This window comes from Heterodontus francisci, chromosome 19, assembly GCF_036365525.1.
Source record: "Heterodontus francisci isolate sHetFra1 chromosome 19, sHetFra1.hap1, whole genome shotgun sequence".
NCBI lineage: Eukaryota > Metazoa > Chordata > Chondrichthyes > Heterodontiformes > Heterodontidae > Heterodontus > Heterodontus francisci.
The window spans coordinates 14,034,634-14,057,265 of record NC_090389.1 but is presented as its reverse complement, the minus strand read 5'-3'; the positions used below and the strand labels follow the sequence as shown (position 1 = coordinate 14,057,265).

General features: G+C 45.3%; 1 protein-coding gene across 1 annotated transcript in view; it reads right to left on the bottom strand.

The window, feature by feature from the left end:
- Positions 1–22,632, bottom strand: part of dock3 (dedicator of cytokinesis 3) — a 1,369,418-nt gene that overhangs the window by 1,122,282 nt on the left and 224,504 nt on the right. The gene's annotated exons all lie outside the window — the stretch shown is intronic.

Genomic DNA, 22,632 nt, shown 5'->3' with positions numbered 1-22,632 from the left:
GACGGTGGTTGGAATCTGGAACACACATTTAAGAAGTATTTAGATGAGCACTTGAAATGCCACAGCATACATGGCTATGGGCCAAGTGCTGGAAAATGGGATTAGAATACATAGATGCTTGATGGCTGGCACAGACATGATGGGCCGAAGGGCCTGTTTCTGTGCTGATTGCTTTCCGCATTTTCAGTCTTTAATTGCAGGTTTACAGGATCCACAGTATCTTGATGTTGTTTCATTGTTATTGTGTTACGTTCCTCTTGGTCAAATTCTAGCTGTTTTACGTTATGGCTTCCAATTCCATGTTTGCTTACATATCCTCATATCAGGCATTCTTGGAAGCTATGCAAGGCAGGTTCATTTTTTTCTGGATTGTTATAGTCATTGATGCCATTTGTGCTCTCTGAATTACACTTTCATTTGTCACTTTGTTACAAACATCTGATGTTAATGAGCTTTCACACTGGATGCTGTTGAGATTCTTTTTGATGGCTTTGTTGGACTAGCACATTTCGGATCCATAGAGGAGCACAGCTAGCAGAGTGGGGTGTTCGAAAAGCTCCATTAGCTTTTCCGATGCCAACTTTGACAAGTGAGACACAATCTCCATCGCCTTGCACCTCACAGCCTCACCTGTTTTTGCACTGTTTATATATAACCTAACTTTTCTGGTTATCTGCTAGATTATTTACCTTGTTTTCTAAGATAAACCTCTTCAGTGCTTCCTAAAATTGCTTCCCTTATCAAATACCTTCCACAAATTCAGTGTGACGGCCACCAAGACTCAGAGGAGCTTACTTTATGAATTAAATGAAAAATGCAGGACATCAACCTTCAACAAACTCCTTGCAAGCCTGAGCAACAGCTTTTTTAATCGTGAGGCTACAGCTTTTCAATATCTACCAAGTTTGTGTTTCACAACAATATAGTAGATAAAAAAAATGAATAATTGAATCCGCATTTAGATTATAAAAAAGGAAAAGGATTTCAGTGGTGGAGAGGGTGAGAGATAGACAGAGGAAGAGAGGGACAGAGGTGGACAATGTTGTGGAGGTGGAAGTAAGTGGTTTTAATGAAGGAAAAAACATGGGGTTTGAAGGACACAGGATTAAGCGACACGTCAAAGTCACTCAATGTATGAACGTCATATTGCACCAAGGAATCATACAAGATTCTAATCTAATCAATCTAATCTAATCTAAGAGTAGGGAAATTTGATAATAGAACAAACTTAAAGGCTTTGTAACTGAATGCACGAAGCATTCGGGATAAAATTAATGAGTTAACAGCGCAAATAGCAATGAATGGGTCTGATTTAGTGGCGATTACTGAGACGTGGTTGCAAGGAAACCAGGTTTGGGAATTGAATATCCAAGGGTACTCAGTATTTCGGAAGGATAGGCAGGAAGGAAAAGGAGGTGGTGTAGCTTTCTTAGTAAAGGAAGAGATTAGTGCTGTAGTGAGAAATGATATAGGCACTGGAGATCAAGACGTAGAATCAGTCTGGGTAGAAATAAGAAATAGCAAGGGAAAGAAGACCCTGGTGGGAGTAATCTTTTGGTTCCTAAACAGTAGTTCTGTAGTGGGGCACAGTATAAACCAGGAAATACTGGGGCTTGTAAGAACCGTATGGCAATAATCATGGGTGCTTTTAATATGCATATAGCCTGGATTAATCATATTGGCAAGGGGAGCCTCGAGGGAGAGTTCATTGAATGTATGAGAGATTGTTTTTTGGAGCAATATGTTGTGGAACCAACCAGGCAGCAGGCTATTCTAGATTTGGTATTGTGGAATGAGGTGGGATTAATTCATGATCTCATAGTTAAGGATCCTCCAGGGAAGAGTGATCATAGCATGCTAGAATTTCAAATTCAGTTTGAGGGCGAGAAACTGGAGCCCCACACTAGCGTTCTGGAGTTAAATAAAGGTAATTACATAGGCATGAGGACAGATTTGGCCCTAGTGGACTGGACAGGAAGACTAAAAGGTAGGTCAGTTGATGAGCAGTGGCAGATGTTTAAGGAGATATTAAAATTCTCCCAACTAAAATATATTCCAGAGAGGAAGAAAGATTGTAAGAGGGGGAAAAACATCCATGGCTAAGCAAGGAGGTTAAGGCTAACATAAAGACAAAAACTAAGGCATACTATATTGCAAAGGCCAGTGGCAGGCTGGAAGATTGGGAAACTTTTCAAGATCAACAAAGGGTTACTAAAAAAGTCATAAAAAGAGCAAAGGTAAATTATGAAAGAAAACTAGCGCAAAATATAAAAACAGATCGCAAAAGCTTCTATAAGTATATAAAAGGAAAGAGATCATCTTCAAATCCTCACTAGATACAGGAGAGGTACCAGATGATTGGAGGTCTGCGAATGTTCTACCGTTGTTTAAAAAGGGTGAGAGGGATAGGCCAAATAATTATAGGCCGGTCATTCTGACTTCGGTGCTGGGGAAATTGTTAGAATCTATTCTGAGGGACAGGATAAACTGCTACTTAGAAAGGCATGGATTAATCAGGGATAGTCAGCATAGATTTGTTAAGGGAAGGTCATGTCTTACTAACTTAATTGAGTTTTTTGAGGAAGTAACAAGGAGGATTGATGAGGGTAGTGCAGTGGATGTGATCTGCATGGATTTTAGTAAGGCATTTGACAAGGTCTCACATGGCAGACTGGTCAGTAAAATGAAAGCCTATGGGACACAGGGAATGTGGCAGGCTGGATCCAGAATTAGCTCAGGGACAAAAATCAAAGGGTTGACGGACGTTTTTGTGAATGAAAAGCCGTTTCCATGGTATTCCACAGGGCTCAGTGCTGGGTCCCTTGATGTTTGTGGTACATATTAATGATCTGGACTTAAATGTGGGAGGCATGATAAAGTCTCGCTCGGGTATAAAATTAAAACCCGACCGAGGCCCAACCCGACAACAGCCAACCCGAACCTGACCCGAGCCCCAGTCATTTAACTGTTTTAAATGCCCGACCCGATCCCGACACGTACTCGGGTTTGGTCGGGTAGCCAGCCTTTAGACCAGTGATCGAGTACAGGTGTCAGTTGTTATGTACCCATGTTCAATTAACATCATAAAGTTTAAAAAAAACACTGATTTCAAACAGGCGAAGGCGCCGTGACCCGTAGAACTTGCGGGAGAAAAAGTATCCGCTTCAGGAAATCATTCAATGTAACAAACAAGCTTCTGAACTGTATCAAGTTCCGATGTCATTAATAAAAAAAATTTCCTTGGAGAACTCAGGTTGGGAAGTTTAATCTCCCTATTTCCAGATCATTTTAAATCTTGGGGTCAAGTATAGATTAAAGCAAGAGCTCAGTTGATGTTTCTGTACTTCCTGCAGTTACTGGTATCTTCTCCGGGCTTGTCAGTTTCTCCCGGACTTGATAGATTTCAGAGTGTAAGGGGTTGGGTTAATTTCACTCAGGTGCTTTATGTCGGAACTTGTAGCTGTTTCTTTCCCCTCCTTCCGCCCCCACCCCTCTCCACCCTTCTCACCTCTGATTTCTGTTTGTCCTGATCTCTGTCCGATCAATTGTTGATGTTGTAAAATCCCATCTCGTTCGGGAATGTCCTTGAGGGAAGGAAATCTGCTGTCCTTACCTGGTCTGGCCTACATGTGACTCCAGACCCACAGCAATGTGGTTGACTCTTACATGCCCTCTGAAATGGCCTAACAAGCCACTCAGTTGTATAGAACCGCTACAATGTCAATAAAAAGGAATGAAACCAGACGGACCACCTGGCATCGACCTAGGCACCAGAAACGACAATGGCAAACCCAGCCCTGACCACCCTGCAAAGTCCTCCTTTCTAACATCTGGGGGCTTGTGCCAAAGATAGGAGAGCTGTCCCACAGACCAGTCAAGCAACAGCCTGACACAGTCATACTCACGGAATCATACCTGACAGAAAATGTCCCAGACACTGCCATCATCATCCCCGGGTATGTCCTGTCCCACCGGCAGGATAGACCACCAGAATTGGCGGCACAGTGGTGTACAGTAGGGAGGGAGTTGCCCTGGGAGTCCTCAACATCGACTCTGGACCCCATGAAGTCTCATGGCATCAGATCAAACATGGACAAGGAAACCTCCTGCTGATGACCACCTACCGCTCTCCCTCAGCTGATGAGTCAGTACTCCTCCATGTTGAACAGCACTTGGAGGAAGCACTGAGGGTGGCGAGGGCACAGAATGTACTCTGGGTGGGGGACTTCAAAGTCCATCACCGAGTGGCTCGGCAGCACCACTACTGACCGAGCTGGCCGAGTCCTAAAGGACATATCTGCGAGACTGGGTACGCAGCAGGTGGTGAGGGAATCACCTCGTCCTCACCAATCTAGCTGCCGCAGATGCATCTGTCCATTACGGTATTGGTAGGAGTGACCACCGCACAGTCGTTGTGGAGACGAAGTCCCGCCTTCACATTGAGGATACCCTCCATCGTGTTGTGTGGCACTACCACCGTGCTAAATGGAATAGATTTCGAACAGATCTAGCAATGCAAAACTGGGCATCCATGAGGTGCTGTCGGCCATCAGCAGCAGCAGAATTGTACTCAACCACAATCTGTAACCTCATGGCCCAGCATATCCCCCACTCTACCATTACCATCAAGCCAGGAGACCAACCCTGGTTCAATGAAGAGTGCAGGAGGGCATGCCAGGAGCAGCACCAGGCATACCTCAAAATGAGGTGTCAACCTGGTGAAGCTACAACCCAGGACTATCTGTGTGCCAAACTGCGTAAGCAGCATGCGATAGACAGAGTTAAGCGATCCCATAACCAACAGATCAGATCTCAGCTCCACAGTCCTGCCACATCCAGCCGTGAATGGTGGTGGACAATTAAACAACTTACTGGAGGAGGTGGCTCCACAAATATCCCCATCCTCAATGATGGGGCAGCCCAGCACATCAGTGCGAAAGATGAGGCTGAAGCATTCGCAACAAACTTCAGCCAGAAGTGTCAAGTTGATGATCCATCTCGACCTTCTCCTGAAATCCCCAGCTTCACAGATGTCAGACTTCAGCCAATTCGATTCACTCCGTGTGATGTCAACAAACGACTGAAGGCACTGGATACTGCAAAGGCTACGGGCCCTGACAATATTCCAGCAATAGTAATGAAGATCTATGCTCCAGAACTTGTCGCACCCCTAGCCAAGCTGTTCCAATACAGCTACAACACTGGCATCTACCTGGCAATGTGGAAAATTGCCCAAGTATGTACACAAAAAGAAGGAAAAGTCCAACCTGGCCAATTAACGCCCCATCAGTCTCCTCTCAATCATCAGTAAAGTGATGGAAGGTGTCATCGACAGTGCTGTCAAGCGGCACTTGCTTAGCAATAACCTGCCCAGTGATACTCAGTTTGGGTTCCGCCAGGGCTACTCAGCTCCTGACTTCATCACAGCCTTGGGTCAAACATGGATAAAAGAGCTGAACTCAAGAGGTGAGGTGAGAGTGACGGCCCTTGACATCAAGGCAGCATTTGACCGAGTATGGCATCAAGGAGCCCCAGCAAAACTGAAGTCAATGGGAAACAGGGAGAAAACCCTCCGCTGGTTGGAGTCATACCTAGCGCAAAGGAAGATGGTTGTGGTTGTTGGAGGTTAATCATCTGAGCTCCAGGACATCACTGCAGGACTTCCTCAGGGTAGTGTCCGAGGCCCAACCATCTTCAACTGTTTCATCAATGACCTTCCTTCAATCATAAGGTCAGAAGTGGGGATGTTCGCTGATGATTGCACAATGTTCAGCACCATTCGTGACTCCTCAGATACTGAAGCAGTCTGTGTCCAGACGTAGCAAGACTTGGACAATATCCAGGTTTGGGCTGATAAGTGGCAAGTGACGTTCGCACCACACAAGTGCCAGGCAATGACCATCTCCGACAAGAGAGAATCTAACCATCTCCCCTTGACTTTCAATGGCAATACCTTCGCTGAATCCCCAATATCAACATCCTAGGAGCTACCATTGATCAGAAACTGAACTGGAGTAGCCATAGAAATACCGTGGCTACAAGAGCAGGTCAGAGGATAGGAATCCTGCGGCGAGTATCTCTCCTCCTGACTCCCCAAAGCCTGTCCACCATCTACAAGGCACAAGTCAGGAGTATGATGGAATACTCTCCACTTGCCTGGATGGGTGCAGCTCCAACAACACTCAAGAATCTCGACACCATCCAGGACAAAGCAGCCCGCTTGATTGGCACTTCATCCACAAACATTCAATCCCTCCACCACCGATGCACAGTGGCAGCAGTGTGTACCATCTACAAGATGCACTGCAGCAACGCACCAAAGCTCCTTAGACAGCACCTTCCAAACCCGTGACCTCTACCAACGAGAAGGACAAGGGCAGCAAATGCATGGGAACACCACCACCTGCAAGTTCCCCTCCAAGTCACACACCATCATGACGGAACTATATCACCGTTCCTTCACTGTCGAGTCAAAATCCTGGAACTCCCTTCCTAACAGCACTGTGGGTGTACCTACCCCACATGGACTGCAGTGGTTCAAGAATGCAGCTCACCACCACATTCTCAAGGGCAATTAGGGATGGGCAATAAATGCTGGCCTGGCCAGCGACGCACACATCCCATGAATGAATTTTTTTAAAATACACAATAAACGGGAGGATATTGAGAGGGTAGAAGAAGTGAGACACCTTGCAGTACATGTCCACAGGTCCCTGAAGGTGGCAGGACAGGCAGATAGTGTGGTGAAGAAGGCATATGGAATGATTTCCTTTATTGGCCAAGATATAGAATTCAAAAGCAGGGATGTAATGCTTGAACTGTGTAAAATGCTGGTTAGGCCACAGTTGGGAGTATTGCTCACAGTTCTGCTCACATTACAGAAAGGACATAATTGCTCTGGAGAGAGTACAGAGGAGATTTACAAGAATATTGCAGGGCTTGAAATTTGCAGCTATGAGGAAAGATTGGATAGGCTAGCATTGTTTTCCTTAGAACAAAGGAGGCTGAGGGGTGACTTAATTGAGGTGTACAAAATTATGAGGGGCCTTGATACAGTAGACAGGAAGGACCTGTTTCCCCTAGCGGAGAGGTCAATTACCAGGGGGCACAGACTTAAGGTGATTTGGTAGAAGATTTAGAGGGGACATGAGGAAAAACTTTTTCACCCAAAGGGTGGTGGGTGTCTGGAATTCACTGCCAGGAATAATGGTGGAGGCAAAAACCCTCAATTCTTTTAAAAGGGACCTGGACATGCACCTGAAGTGTTGTAACCGGCAAGGCTACGGACCAGATGCTGGAAGGTGGGATTAGATTGGACGGCTAGTTTTTTCGGCCGGCACGGACATGATGAGCTGAATGGCCTCCTTCTGTGCCGTAATTTTTCTATGTTTCTATGGTTCTATGAAATGAACTTGCAAGTTACAGGGATAGAGCAGGGGAATGGGACAAACGTGATTGTTCTGCAGACCATCAGCATGGACTCGAGAGGCCAAATAGCCTCCTTCAGTGCCGTATGACTCTGCCTACTCCTAAAATTCACTTTTAGTGTTGAATATTCATTCGACAGGTAAAGCACAAATCAAGGTTGAGTATATTGGATTGCCACATTCCCAGGACAAGGAAGATCATGCGAGATTGTGTAACAAATCAGTGGCTGAACTAAACTAAAAAGAGTTCTATGTTCATTTCCTGGTACACCAAGAATTTACCGAGATATCTGTGCAAGTGACAACACTCAGAGCTAAAGTTCACCGGCAAGAGCAGGCTGAAACATGCAAGTCAAATTGATTTCGACAGAAAAAAGGAGCTATTTTACTAAGATTTAGGACACCTTACCAAAATAACGCGACAGAGTAATTCCAGCTTTTCTCTTCTTTCTGCAGTTTAACCATTTCGTTTTCTCATGTGACTTTTCATAAGTTCAACCGCACCCTCACCTTCACCTTTGATGTCCTAGTGCCCAATAAAAATATCAGTCCATCTCATCCTGGCCGTTCGCCCAGCATGAATAAAGAACAAAAGAACAGTACAGCACAGGAGCAGGCCATTCGTCCCTCCAAGCCTGCGCCGATCTTGATGCCTGTCTAAACTAAAACGTTCTGCACTTCCGGGGACCATATCCCTCTATTCTCATCCTACTCATGTATTCGTCAAGGTGCCTCTTAAACGTCGCTATCGTACTTGCTTCCACCACTTCCCCCGGCAGCAAGTTCACCCTCTGTGTAAAGACTTGCCTCGCACATCCCCTCTAAACTTTGTCCCTCGCACCTTAAACCTATGTCCCCTAGTAACTGACTCTTCCACCCTGGGAAAAAGCTTCTGACTATCCACTTTGTCCATGCCACTCATAACTTTGTAAACCTCTATCATGTCACCCCTCCACCTCCGTCGTTCCAGTGAAAACAATCCGAGTTTATCCAGCCTTTCCTCATAGCTAATGCCCTCCAGACCAGGCAACATCCTGGTAAACCTCTTCTGTACCCTCTCCAAAGCCTCCACATCCTTCTGGTAGTGTGGCGACCAGAATTACACGCAATATCCCAAGTAAGGCCTAACTAAGGTTCGATACAGCTGCAGCATGACTTGCCAATTTCTATACTCTATGCCCCGACCAATGAAGGCAAGCATGCCGTATGCCTTCTTGACTACCTTATCCACATATGTTGCCACTTTCAGTGACCTGTGGACCTATACGCCCAGATCTCTCTGCCTCTCAATACTCCTACGGGTTCTGCCATTTACTGTATACTTCCCACCTGTATTAGATCTTCCAAAATGCATTACCTCACATTTGTCCGGATTAAACTCCATCTGCCATTTCTCCGTCCAAGTCTCCAACCGATCTATATCCTGCTGTATCCTCTGACAATCCTCATCACTATCCGCAACTCCATCAACCTTTGTGTCGTCCGCAAACTTACTAATCAGACCAGCTACATTTTCCTCCAAATCATTTATATATATACTACAAACAGCAAAGGTCCCAGCACTGATCCTTGCGGAACACCACTAGTCACAGCCCTCCATTCAGAAAAGCACCCTTCCACTGTCTTCTATTACAGAGCCAGTTCTGTATCCATCTTGCCAGCTCACCTCTGATCCCATGTGACTTCACCTTTTGCACCAGTCTGCCATGAGGGACCTTGTCAAAGGCTTTACTGAAGTCCATATTGACAACATCCACTGCCCTTCCTTCATCAATCATCTTCGTCACTTCCTCAAAAAACTCAATCAAGTCAGTGAGACACGACCTCCCCTCCACAAAACCATGCCGCCTCTCGCTAATAAGTTCATTTGTTTCCAAATGGGAGTAAATCCTGTCCCGAAGAATCCTCTATAATAATTTCCCTACCACTGACGCAAGGCTCACCGGCCTATAATTTCCTGGATTATCCTTGCCACCCTTCTTAAACAAAGGAACAACATTGGCTATCTTCCAGTCCTCTGGGACCTCAGCTGTAGCCAATGAGGATGCAAAGATTTCTGTCAAGGCCCCAGCAATTTCTTCCCTTGTCTCCCTCAGTATTCTAGGGTAGATCCCATCAGGCCCTGGGGACATATCTACCTTAATGCTTTGCAAGACACCCAACACCTCCTCCTTTTTGATAATGAGATGACTGAGACTATCTGCATTCCCTTCCCTAGGCTCATCATCCACCAAGTCCTTCTCCTTGGTGAATACTGATGCAAAGTACTCATTTAGCACCTCGCCCATTTCCTCTGGCTCCACACAGATTCATATCTCTGTCCTTGAGTGGGCCAACCCTTTCCCTGGTTACCCTCTTGCTCTTTATATCCGTATAAAAAGCCTTGGGATTTTCCTTAATCCTGTTTGCCAATGACTTTTCATGACCCCTTTTAGCCCTCCTGACTCCTTGCTTAAGTTCCTTCCTACTGTCTTTATATTCCTCAAGTGCTTCATCTGTTCCTAGCCTTCCAGCCCTTACAAATGCTTCCTTTTTCTTTTTGACTGGGCTCACAATATCCCGTGTTATCCAAGCTTCCCGAAACTTGCCAAACTTGTCTTTCTTCCTCACAGGAACATGCTGGTCCTGGATTCTAATCAGCTGATGTTTGAAAGACTCCCACATGTCAGATGTTGATTTACCCTCAAACAGCCGCCCCCAATCTAAATTTTTCAGTTCCTGCCTAATATTGTTATGATTAGCCTTCCCCCAATTTAGCACATGCACCCGAAGACTACTCTTATCCTTATCCACAAGTACCTTAAAACTTATGGAATTATGGTCACTGCTCCCGAAATGCTCCCCCACTGAAACTTAGACCACCTGGCCGGACTCATTCCCCAATACCAGGTCCAGAATGGCCCCATTCCTAGTTGGACTATCTACATATTGTTTCAAGAAGCCCTCCTGGATGCTCCTCACAAATTCTGCCCCATCCAAGCCCCTCGCACTAAGTGAGTCCCAATCAATATTGGGGAAGTTAAAATCACCCACCACTACAACCCTGTTACCTTTACATCTTTCCAAAATCTGTCTACATATCTGCTCCTCTACCTCCTGCTGGCTGTTGGGAGGCCTGTAGTAAACCCCCAACATCATGACTGCACCCTTCCTATTCCTGAGCTCCATCCATATTGCCTCACTGCATGACCCCTCTGAGGTGTCCTCCCGCAGTACAGCTGTGATATTCTCCTTAACCAGTAATGCAACTCCCCCACCCCTTTTACATCCCCCTCTATCCCGCCTGAAGCTTCTAAAGCCTGGAAAATTTAGCTGTCAATCCTGCCCTTCCCTCAACCAAGTCTCTGTAATAGCAACAACATCATATTTCCAAGTACTAATTAGTTTTTAGTTTTAGAGATACAGCACTGAAACAGGCCCTTCGGCCCACCGAGTCTGTGCCGACCATCAACCACCCATTTATACTAATCCTACACTAATCCCATATTCCCAACACATCCCCACCTGTTCCTATATTTCCCTACCACCTACCTCTACTAGGGGCAATTTATAATGGCCAATTTACCTACCAACCTGCAAGTCTTTTGGCTGTGGGAGGAAACCGGAGGAAACCCAAGCAGACACAGGGAGAACTTGCAAACTCCACACAGGCAGTACCCAGAATTGAACCCAGGTCGCTGGAGCTGCGAGGCTGCGGTGCTAACCACTGCGCCACTGTGCCGCCCGCAAGCTCTAATCCAAGCTCTAAGTTCATCTGCCTTACCTGTTATACTTCTCGCATTGAAATAAATGCACTTCAGACCACCAGACCACCAGTCCCGCTGTGCTCAGCAACATCTCCCTCCCTGCTCTTCCTCTTAGTCCTACTGGCCTTATTTACTTTGCCCTCCTCATTTACTTCACTAGCTGTCCTACTGCTCTGGTTCCCACCCCCCTGCCACACTAGTTTAAACCCTCCCGAGTGACGCTAGCAAACCTTGCAGCCAGGATATTAGTGCCCTTCCAGTTTAGATGCAACCCGTCCTTCTTGTACAGGTCCCATCTGTCCCTGAAGAGAGCCCAATGGTCCAGATATCTGAAACCCTCCCTTCTACACCAGCTGCTCAGCCACGTGTTTAGCTGCACTTATCTTCCTATTTCTAGCCTCACTGGCATGTGGCACAGGGAGTAATCCAGAGATTACAACCCTAGAGGTCCTGTTTTTTAAACTTACTACCTAACTCCCTAAACTCCCCCTGCAGGACCTCATCACTCTTCCTGCCTATGTCATTGGTACCGATGTGTACCACAACCTCTGGCTGTTCACCCTCCCCCTTCAGAATGCCCTCTGTCCGTTCAGAGACATCCTTGACCCTGGCACCAGAGAGGCAACATACCTTCCTGGAGTCTCACGTTCACAGAAGCGCCTATCTTTGCCCCTGACTATAGAGTCCCCTATAACTATTGCTCTTCTGCCCTCGTGTCTGCTCCCATAAGTCCAAGGGGCGCAGACTTGAAAGGATATGGCGGACAACTGGTTTAGCCACCCACTGCCAAATCTGCTGGACCACTTCAAACTCCATTGGGTCCTGCTCTTGTCTGCTAAAATTGCTCACGACTCTAGGATTAACTTGGTATGCAAAGATAATCCCCAGCTTCTTTTCTCTTCTGCAAACGGTCTTCTTAAACCCTTCTCCCCATCCCCTCCACCCTCACCTCCAACAATAAGTGCAAGGAGCTCATGGACTTCTTTGTCACTAAAATCGAGACCGTCCAATTAGCTGCCTCTGTCGCGTCCCTCCCTTCCACTAGCCCATCTGGCCAAACTTCCTACAATGCTCCCCCTGCCCAAGTCTGAACTTGCATCTTTCTCTAGTTTGTCTCATATCTCCCCCTATGCCCTTTCTGACCTTATTTTGTCCATGAGACCCACCTCCTGTTCCCTTGGTCCTATTCCCACTAAAGTGATCACTAAACTGATCACCCAACTTCCCCTCCTGGTTCCCATGTTAGCCTTTTGCAATATTGGCTCTCTCTCTTCAAGTGTTCCTCTCTCGTTTAAAACTGCCATTATCACTCCTCTCCTCAACCAACCAATCCTTGACCCCACCACCCTTGCAAACTACTGTTCCATCTCCAAACTCTCTTTCCTCTCCAAAGTCCATGAACCTGTTGTCACCTTCCACATCCGGTTCCATCATTCCCAGAGCTCCATGTTTGAATCCCTCTAATCAGGATTCTACTCCTGCTACAGTACCGAAACAGTTCTTATCAAAGTCATTAATGACATCCTTTGTGACTGTGACAAAGGAAAACTTTCCCTCCTCATCCCATCTGCAGCCTTTGAGATGGTTGACCACATCACCCTCCTCCAAAGCCTCTACAGTGTCATCCAGCAAGCTGGGACTGCTCTCACCTGGTTCCATTCTTATCTCCCAAATCGTAGCCAGAGAATCACTTGCAATGGCTTCTCTTCCTACTCTTGCACTGTTAACCTCTGGTATTCCCGAAGGATCTATCCTCCTATTCTCCTATTTCTCATCTACATGCTGCTCCTCCGCAACATCATCCAGAAGCACAGCGTCAGTTTTCACACATATGCTAATGACACTCAGCTCTGTCTCACCGCCACTTCTCTCAACTTCTCCACTGTTGCTAAATGATCAGACTGCTTACCTGACATCAAGTACTGGATGAGCAGAAATTTCCTCCAATGAAATAATGGAAGTACTCGAGCTATTGTTTTCAGTCCCTGTTTAACTCTGTTCCCCAGTTACTGACTCCATCCCTCTCCCTGGCAACAGTTGGAGATTAAGCCAGTCTGTTCACAAACGGTGTGACATTTGACTCCAAGATGAGCTTCCGACCTCATATTCATGCCATCACTAAGACTGCCTATTTCCACCTCTGTAATGTCACTCGACTTTGCCAGTCTCAGCTCTACTGCTTTTGAAACCCTCATTCACGCCTTCGTTACCTCTAGACTTGACTAATCCAAGGCACTCCTGCTGGTTTCCCACATTCTAATCTCTGTAAACTTGAGGTCATCCAAAACTCTGCTGTCTTAACATCTTAACTGGCACCAAATCCCGTTCCCCTATCCTCCCTGTGCTCTTTGACCTACATTGGCTCCTGGTCAAGCAATGTCTTGTTTTTAAAAGTCTCATCTTGTTTTCCAATCACACCATGGCCTCACCCCTCCCTATCTCTGTAATCTCCTCGAGCCCCACAACCCTCTAGGATTTCTGCGCTCCTCTAATTAAGGCCTCTTGTGCATGCCTGATTTTAATCACTCCACCACTGGTGCATTTACACTGTCTTAATTGGCCTCAATTGGAAGATGAGCGGGATTCCTGTCCCACCCGTGCTGGTGATTATTGCCAATGCTGGGATCGGTGCCTTGAAATTGATATACCGTCCGGCAACAGTATTTTTGCCCCCCTCCGTCCCACCGCCCCATATTAGTCAGGCAGAATCTTCCCTTTCTGAACCCACGCTGCCTGCTGTTAACAAGGTTACTGTTGTACAGATAATCCTCAAATTTTGTAACCAGGGTGTTAAATTGATATTGACTTTTATTTCAAAGGCATAAATATCTCTCGTCTTCTCTTTCTCACTTGTAAGGGAAAAGCTACAATACACTTATCATCATCTGCTATCCTCTCTGAATACCACACTGAGCTCAAAATGACTGGCTTTAGGGTATACAAGAACAATTTTATTTTTAGCCTGCTTAAAATATTGAGTTATCTCACATTGACGAGAACTAAAACGGTTAACAGACAGGGGAAAGATTTTTTTAAAGCCATAAATGTTATGTTATTAAATGAGAACATTGGTGTGCTGCGGCAATAAACAGTAGGTTCTGTATTACTTTGTTGCTGTGCTCAATATCTAACAATGGGAGCAACTAGTAGACAACAGCATTGTCCCAGCAGCTTCTGGTGATCAGAACTGGCCACTACTGAAATAGTACACTTTAATGTACTTCTTTTCCACTCTCCTTTCAAAATTAACATATACATTTTCTGATGAAAACCCAGATGAAAAGGAAACAAAAAACTCAATGATTTCTATACATGCAAGAGTAGTTTTTTTACATTATTTGCCCTTGATAAGTATCATTTATTATAAATGAAATACTATTTGCTTCAGTGGCCATCCTTTCCTAATCATTTGAAAAGTACAAGACTGAACAGAAACCAGGGCTGGTGATTTGAGCTCCTAAACCATGTATAAACCTGACTATTGCAGTATACTTTTTGTTTTATTTGCTTCATGGTTGTGGGCGTCGCGGGCACAACCAGCATTCGTTGCTCATCCCTTATTGCCCTTGAGAAGGTGATGATGGCGAGCTGCTTTCTGGAACCACTGCAGTCCATCTGGTGCAGGTACACCCACAGTGCTGTTAGATGGTCACACCGCAGGTTAGCAGCAAGCAGGCAGAGAGGGAATGGGTGACCGCCATGCAGTCGAACGGAACCAGGCAGGCAGTGCAGGAGTTCCCTGAGTCTATCTTGCTTGCTAATTGGTTTTCCATTTTGGATACTAGTGAGAGCGATGTTTCATCGGGAGAATGCATCCAGAGTAAAGTCCGTGGCATGAGGAGTGGCTCAGCTGCACAGGAAGGGAGGAGGAAGAGTGGAAGAGCAATAGTGATAGGGGATTTGATGATCAGGGGATCAGACAGGTGTTTCTGCAGCAGTAAATGTGACTCCAGGATGGTGTGTTACCTCCCTGGTGCCAGTTGAGGATGTCATGCAGGAGGGTGAACAGCCTGAGGTCGTCGTCCACATTGGTACCAATGACATAGGTAGGAAGATTAATGAGGTGCTGAAAGCAGATTTTAGGGAGTTAGGAAGGAAATTAAAAAGCAGGACCTCCAAAGCAGTAATCTCAGGATTACGCCCAGTGTCACATGCTAGTGAGCAAAGGAATAGGAGGATTGAGCGATTGAACACGTGGCTGGAGAATTGGTGTAGGAGGGAGGGCATCATATTTCTGAGGCAGTGGGACCGGTTCTGGGACAGGTGGGTCCTGTACAAGATGGACGGGCTACACCTTAACAGGACCGGAACTAACCTGTTGGGGAGGGTTTAAACAAGCTTATCAGGGGGAAGGAACCTGAGGGGTAGCTCAAATTGGAAGGAAATAAAGCTGGTAACAAGAGGTAGAAAAGTATCAAGTGACATTAGAAGGCAGGCGAAACAAAGACGAGCATCAACTAGGCTTAGAATGCAGAATGTCAAGATGACAAAGTTAAGGACACTCTACCTGAATGCACACGGTATTCACAATAAGGGAGATGAGTTAAAGGCCCAAATAGAGGTAAATGGGTATGATCTAATTGCCATAATGGAAACGTGGCTACAGGGTGACCAAGACTGGGAACTGAATATTCAAGGATATTCGACATTTAGGAATGACAGGCAAAAAGGAAAAGGAGGTGCTGTTGCGCTGATAATAAGGGATGGGATCAGTACATTAGTAAGGGAGGATCTCAGACCGGAAGAACAAAATGTGGAATCTGTTTGGGTGGAGCTAAGAAACAGCAAGAGGCATAAAACATTGGCAGGAGTTGTTTAAAGGCCACCAAACAGTAGTGGTAGTGTGGGGCATGGTATTAATCAGGATATTAGAGAAGCATGTAGCATGGTTAATACATTAATCATGGGTGACCTCAATCTGCACATAAACTGGGTAAACCGAATGAGTACTAATTTTGTGGAGGATGAGTTTTTGGACTGTGTTAAGGATGGTTTTCTGGAGCAGTATGTTGAGGAACCAACTAGAGAACAGGCCATTTTAGATCTAGTTTTATGAAATGAGAAAGGGCTAATTAATAATCTTGTTGTAAAAGAACATTTAGGGATGTGTGACCACAATATGATAGAATTTTACACTATGCTTGAAAGTGAGGTAGTTCTGAAGCCAGGGTATTAAATTTGAACAAAGGAAATTATGAAGTTATGAGGGACAAATTGGCTGAGGTAGATTGGGAAAATACATTAAAAGATATGACAGTACATAGGCAATGGATAGACTTTAAAGAACTATTGTAGTTTACAGCAACTATACATTCCTTCAAGGCACAAAATCCCCAAAAGTAGAGGCAGTCAACCGTGGATAACAAAGGAAGTTAAGGATTGTATAAGATTAAAAGAAAAGGCCTATAAAGTTGCCAGAAATAGTAGTGAACCTGAGGATTGGGAGGATTTTGGAATACAGCAAAGGAGGTTGAAGAAACTGGTAAAGAAAGGGAGAATAGAATATGAATGTAAGCTAGCACAAAATATAAAAAAGGACTGTAAAAGCTTCTATAGCCGAGGACAAATGTGGGTCCATTACAAGCAGAGTCAGGAGAGTTTATAATGGGGAAAAGAGAAATGGCAGAGAAGCTAAATGATTACATTGTGTCTGTCTTCACTGAGGAAGATACAAGAAATCTCCCAGAATTAGAGATCTAAGGGATTAGGAAGAATGAGAAATTGAAGGAAATTAGTATTAGTAAGAGGGTTGTACTGGAGAAATTAATGGGGCTGAAGGCTGATAAGTCCCCAGGACCTGATATTCTATATCCCAAAGTGTTGAAAGAGGTATCTATGGAGATAGTGGATGCATTGGTGATCATCGTCCAAAATTCTGGAGTGGTTCCTGCAGATTGGAAGGTCGCAAATCTCACCCCACTATTTAAGAAGGGAAGGAGAGGGAGAGAAAACAGGGTATTACAGACCTGTTAGCCTTACATCAGTCATTGGGAAAATACTAGAATCTATTCTAAAGGATGTGATAAATGGACATTTGGATAATAATGATCTGATCGGGCATTGTCAACATGGATTTATGAAAGGGAAATCACGCTTGATGAACCTGTTGGAGTTTTTTGAGGATGTTACGAACAAAATTTATAAAGTCCCTCACAGGAGGTTGGTTAGCAAAATTAAAGCACATGGGATAGGAGGTAATATACTGGCATGGATTAAGGATTGGTTAACAGGTATAAAGCAGAGAGTAGGAATAAACAGGTCATTCTCACGTTGGCAGGCTGTGACTAGTGGGGTACCGGAAGGATCAGTACTTGGGCCCCAGATGTTCACAATATATATATATCAATGATTTGGATGTGGGGACCAAATGTAATATTTCCAAGTTCACGGATGACACAAAACTAGGTGGGAATGTGTGTTGTGAGGAAGATGCAAAGCGGCTTCAAGGGGATTTGGACAGACTTAGTGAATGGGCAAGAATGTGGCAGCGGAAATATAATGTGGAAAAATGTGATGTTATCAACTTTGGTAGGAGGAAAGATGTGCAGAGTATTTCTTAAATGGTAAGAGATTAGAAAGTGTAGATGGACAAAGGGACCTGGGTCTCCTTGTCAATAAGTCACTGAAAGCTAACATGCAGGTGCAGCAAGCAATTAAGAAGGCTAATGGTATGTTAGCCTTTATCGCAAGAGGATTTGAGTACAGGAGTAGTGAAGTCTTGCTTCAGTTGTATAGAACCTTGGTTAGACCGCACCTAGAGTACTGTGTGCAGTTTTGGTCCGCTTATCTGAGGAAGGATATTATTGCCATGGAGGGAGTGCAACAAAGGTTCACCAGACTTGTTCCCAGGATGACGGGACTGGCCTGTGAAAACACAGTAGGGAAACTGTATTCTCTAACATTTCATAGAATGAGAGGTGATCTCATTGAAACCGACAAAATACTTAAAGGGATAGACAGGGTAGATGCAGCTAGGATGTTTCCCCTGGTTGGGGTGTCTAGAACCAGGGGACACTATTTCAAAATAAGGGGGAAGCCATTTAGGACAGCGATGAGAAGAAATTTCTTTACTCAGAGGGTTGTGAATCTTTGGAATGCTCTACCCCAGAGAGCTGTGCAAGCTCAGTCATTGAGTATGTTTAAAGCAAAGATTGACAGATTTCTAAATACAAATGACTCAGAACATAGAACAGTACAGCACAGTACAGGCCCTTCGGCCCACGACGTTGTGCCGAACCTTTAACCTACTCTAAGATCAAACTAACTACCTACCCTTCATTCTACTGTCATCCATGTACCTATCCAAGAGTTGCTTAAATGCCCCTAAGGTATCTGCTTCTACTACCACCGCTGTCAGCGTATTCCACGCACCCACCACTCTCTGTGTAAAGAACCTACCTCTGACATCTCCCCGAAACCTTCCTCCAATCACCTTAAAATTATGCCCCCTGGTGATAGCCCTTTCCACCCTGGGAAAAAGTCTCTGGCTATCTACTCTATCTATGCCTCTCATCATCTTGTACCCCTCTATCAAGTCACCTCTCATTCTTCTTCGCTCCAATGAGAAAAGCCCTAGCTCCCTCAATCTTTCTTCGTAGGACATGCCCTCCAGTCCAGGCAGCATCCTGGTAAATCTCCTCTGCACCCTCTCTAAAGCTTCCACATCCTTCCTATAATGAGGCGACCAGAACTGAACACAATATTCCAAGTGTGGTCGAGCCAGGGCCTTATAGAGCTGCAGCATAACCTCGCGGCTCTTAAACTCAATCCCCCTGTTAATAAAAGCCAACACACCATACGCCTTCTTAACAACCCTATCAACTTGGCTGGCAACTTTGAGCGATCTATGGACATGGACCCCAAGATCCCTCTGTGCCTCCACACTACCAAGAATCCTGTCTTTAAGCCTGTATTCCGCATTCAAATTCGACCTTCCAAAATGAATCACTTCACACTTTTCCAGGTTGAACTCCATCTGCCACTTCTCAGCCCAGCTCTGCATCCTGTCAATGTCCCGTTGCAACCTACAACAGCCTTCCACACTATCCACAACTCCAGCAACCTTCGTGTCATTGGCAAACCTGCTAACCCAGCCTTCCACTTCCTCATCCAAGTCATTTATAAAAATCACAAAGAGCAGAGGTCCCAGAACAGATCCTTGTGGAACACCACTGGTCACCGAGCTCCATGCTGAATACTTTCCATCTACTACCACCCTCTGACTTCTATGGGCCAGCCAATTTTGTATCCAGACAGCCAACTTTCCCTGAATCCAATGCCTCCTTACTTTATGAATGAGCCTACCATGGGGAACCTTATCAAACGCCTTGCTAAAATCCATATACACCACATGCACTGCTCTTCCTTCATCAATATGTTTTGTCACATCTTCAAAGAATTCAATAAGGCTCGTGAGGGATGACCTGTCCCTCACAAAGCCATGCTGACTGTCTCTAATCAAACTATGCTTTTCCAAATAATCATAAATCCTGTCTCTCAGAATCCTCTCCAATAATTTGCCCACTACCGACGCAAGACTGACTGGTCTATAATTACCAGGGTTATCCCTATTCCCTGTCTTGAACAAGGGAACAACATTTGCCACCCTCCAATCATCCGGTACTACTCCAGTGGACAGTGAAGACGCAAAGATCATCGCCAAAGGTGCAGCAATCTCTTCCCTCACTTCCCGTAATATCCTTGGGTATATCCCATCTGGCCCCGGGGACTTATCTGTCCTCAAAGCATTCAGAATTTCCAGCACATCCTCCCTCTTAACTTCAACCTGTTCGAGCATATCAGCCTGTTCCACGCTGTCCTCACAAACGACCAGGTCCCTCTCACTAGTGAATACTGAAGCAAAGTATTCATTTAGGACCTCCCCTACCTCCTCCGACTCCAGGCACAAGTTCCCTCCACTATCCCTGATCGGCCCTACCCTCACTCTGGCCATCCTCTTGTTCCTCACATAAGTGTAGAATGCCTTGGGATTTTCCTTAATCTTACCCGCCAAGACTTTTTCATGTCCCCTTCTAGCTCTCCTAAGTCCATTCTTCAGTTCCTTCTTGGCTACCTTGTAACCCTCTAGAGCCCTTTCTGATCCTTGCTTCCTCAACCTTAAGTAAGCTTCCTTCTTCCTCTTGACTAGCTGTTCCACATCTCTTGTCATCCAAGGTTCCTTCACCCTACCATCCCTTCCCTGCCTCATCGGGACAAACCTATCCAGCAGTCGCAGCAAGTCCTCCCTAAACAACCTCCACATTTCTGTCGTGCATTTCCCTGAGAACATCTGTTCCCAATTTATGCTTCCAATTTAAGGGGATATGAGGATAGTGTGGGGAAAAAGGCACTGAAGTGGATGATCAGCCATGATCGTACTGAATGGCGGGGCAGGCTTGATGGGCTGAATGGCCTACTCCTGTTCCTATGTTCCTATACTAGGTCAGATTCTGCCTCGATGTCAAGAGCAGTGACTCTCAGGTCCCCTCTTGAGTTCAGCTTTTTTATCCACGTTGTCAGGCAAATCCCACCTGCCAAGACTGAGGCACACATTATTTCACCACATGATCATTCAAACTTTAAAAATTTAAATCTCTGACTGGAAGAATGTTTGCACAGTACCAGACAACGTAGAAACAAAGGGAGTCAATCCTTGTTCCTTCAATACACAGAAGTGGTCAGACCGGTTTTGGTCACATGACTGACTGGCTGTTGCAGAGATTTTGAACTCCCAAACAAAGGAATTGCGAGAGACAAAGCCTAGGACAGAGAACATCTCCTCTCCTGCCTGTCTGTCTGCTTGCTTCATCTATTCCCACAGAACTGAATCTTGTGAAAACATGTGAAACTAAAAGAGAGAAAGATTTCCTACATGTACAAGGTTTAAGACTATTACTGGGCCCCAACGAACCGCAAGACCATATCTTTAATCAAGGACTACAGCAAGCTCGAGAAACAGTAACAAGATATTGCCTCAAACTGTTCTACTTATCTTTTCTTCTGTTCTTTTCTATTCCTATCTGCCTGCTTATATCGCATGTGCATGCTAGCATGAGTGCGTCGTATATCTGTAGGCGTGAACTGTATTAGAGTTCAAGTTTTAAGGTTTTAATAAATTTCCTCTTTCTGCTTTAAACCAAATAAAGCCTGTTTGTGCTGTTATTTGCCTGATAATTGGAAACTGTGAACAAGGATTCAAGGAGCTCAAAACACAGTGTGTTGAAAAATAAAACCCTGTTACAATAAGACCAGATAAAGATAGCAAAAGACCCCTAGACACATTGCTCACCTGGTCATAACAATGCTTGGAATAAGGCTGTAATGAGGTCAGGAGCCAAGCGACCCTAGCGGAACCCAAACTGAGCATCAGTGAGCCGGTTATTGCTGTATAAGTGCCGCCTGATAACAATGTCGATGACGCCTTCCATCACTTTGCTGATGATCGAAAGGCGACTGATGGGGGAGTAATTGGCCGGATTGGATTTGTCCTGCTTTTTGTAAATAGGACACACCTGGGCAATTTTCCACACTGTGGGGTAGGTGCCAGTATTGTAGCTGTACTGGAACAGCTTGGCTAGGGGTGCAGATAATTCTGGAGCACAAGTCTTCTGCACTTTTGCTGAGATGTTGTCAGGGCGCATATTCTTTGCAGTATTCAGAGCCTTCAGCTGTTTCATGATAGCATGTGGGATGAATCAAATTGGCTGAAGATTGGCATCTGTGATGTTGGGACCCTCAGGAGGAGGCCGAGATCGATCATCAACTCAGCACTTCTGGCTGAAGATGGTTGCAAATGCTTCAGCCTTGTCTTTTGCACTGACGTGCTGGGCTCCCCCATCATTGAGGATGGGGATTTTGTGGAGCGTCCTCCTCCTGTTAATTGTCTACCACTGTGCATGACTGGATGTGGCAGGACTATAGAACTTTGATCTGATCTGTTGGTTGTGGGATTGCTTCAATCTGTCCATCTCATGCTGCTTATGCTGTTTGGCATGAAAGTAGTCCTGTGTTATAGCTTCGCCAGATTGACACCTCATTTTTAGGTATGTCTGGTGATGATCCTGGCATGCCTTCCTGCACTCTTCATTGAACCAGGGTTGATCTTTTGGCTTGATGATAATTATACACTGAGGGATATGCTGGGCCATGAGGTTACAGATTGTGGTCGAATACAATTCTGTTGCTGCTGATGGCCCACAGTGCCTTATGGATGCCCAGTTTTGAGCTGCGAGATCTGTTTTGAATCTATTCCATTTAGCACGGTGGTAGTGCCACACAACACGATGGAGGGTATGCTCAGTGTGAAGATGGGACTTTGCCTTCACAAGGACTGTGTGGTAGTCACTCCTACCTATACTGTCATGGACAGGTGGAACTGCGACAGGTAGATTGGTGAGGTCAAGGTCTAGTAGGTTTTTCCCTCTTGTTGGTTCCCTACCACCTGCTGCAGGTACAGTCTG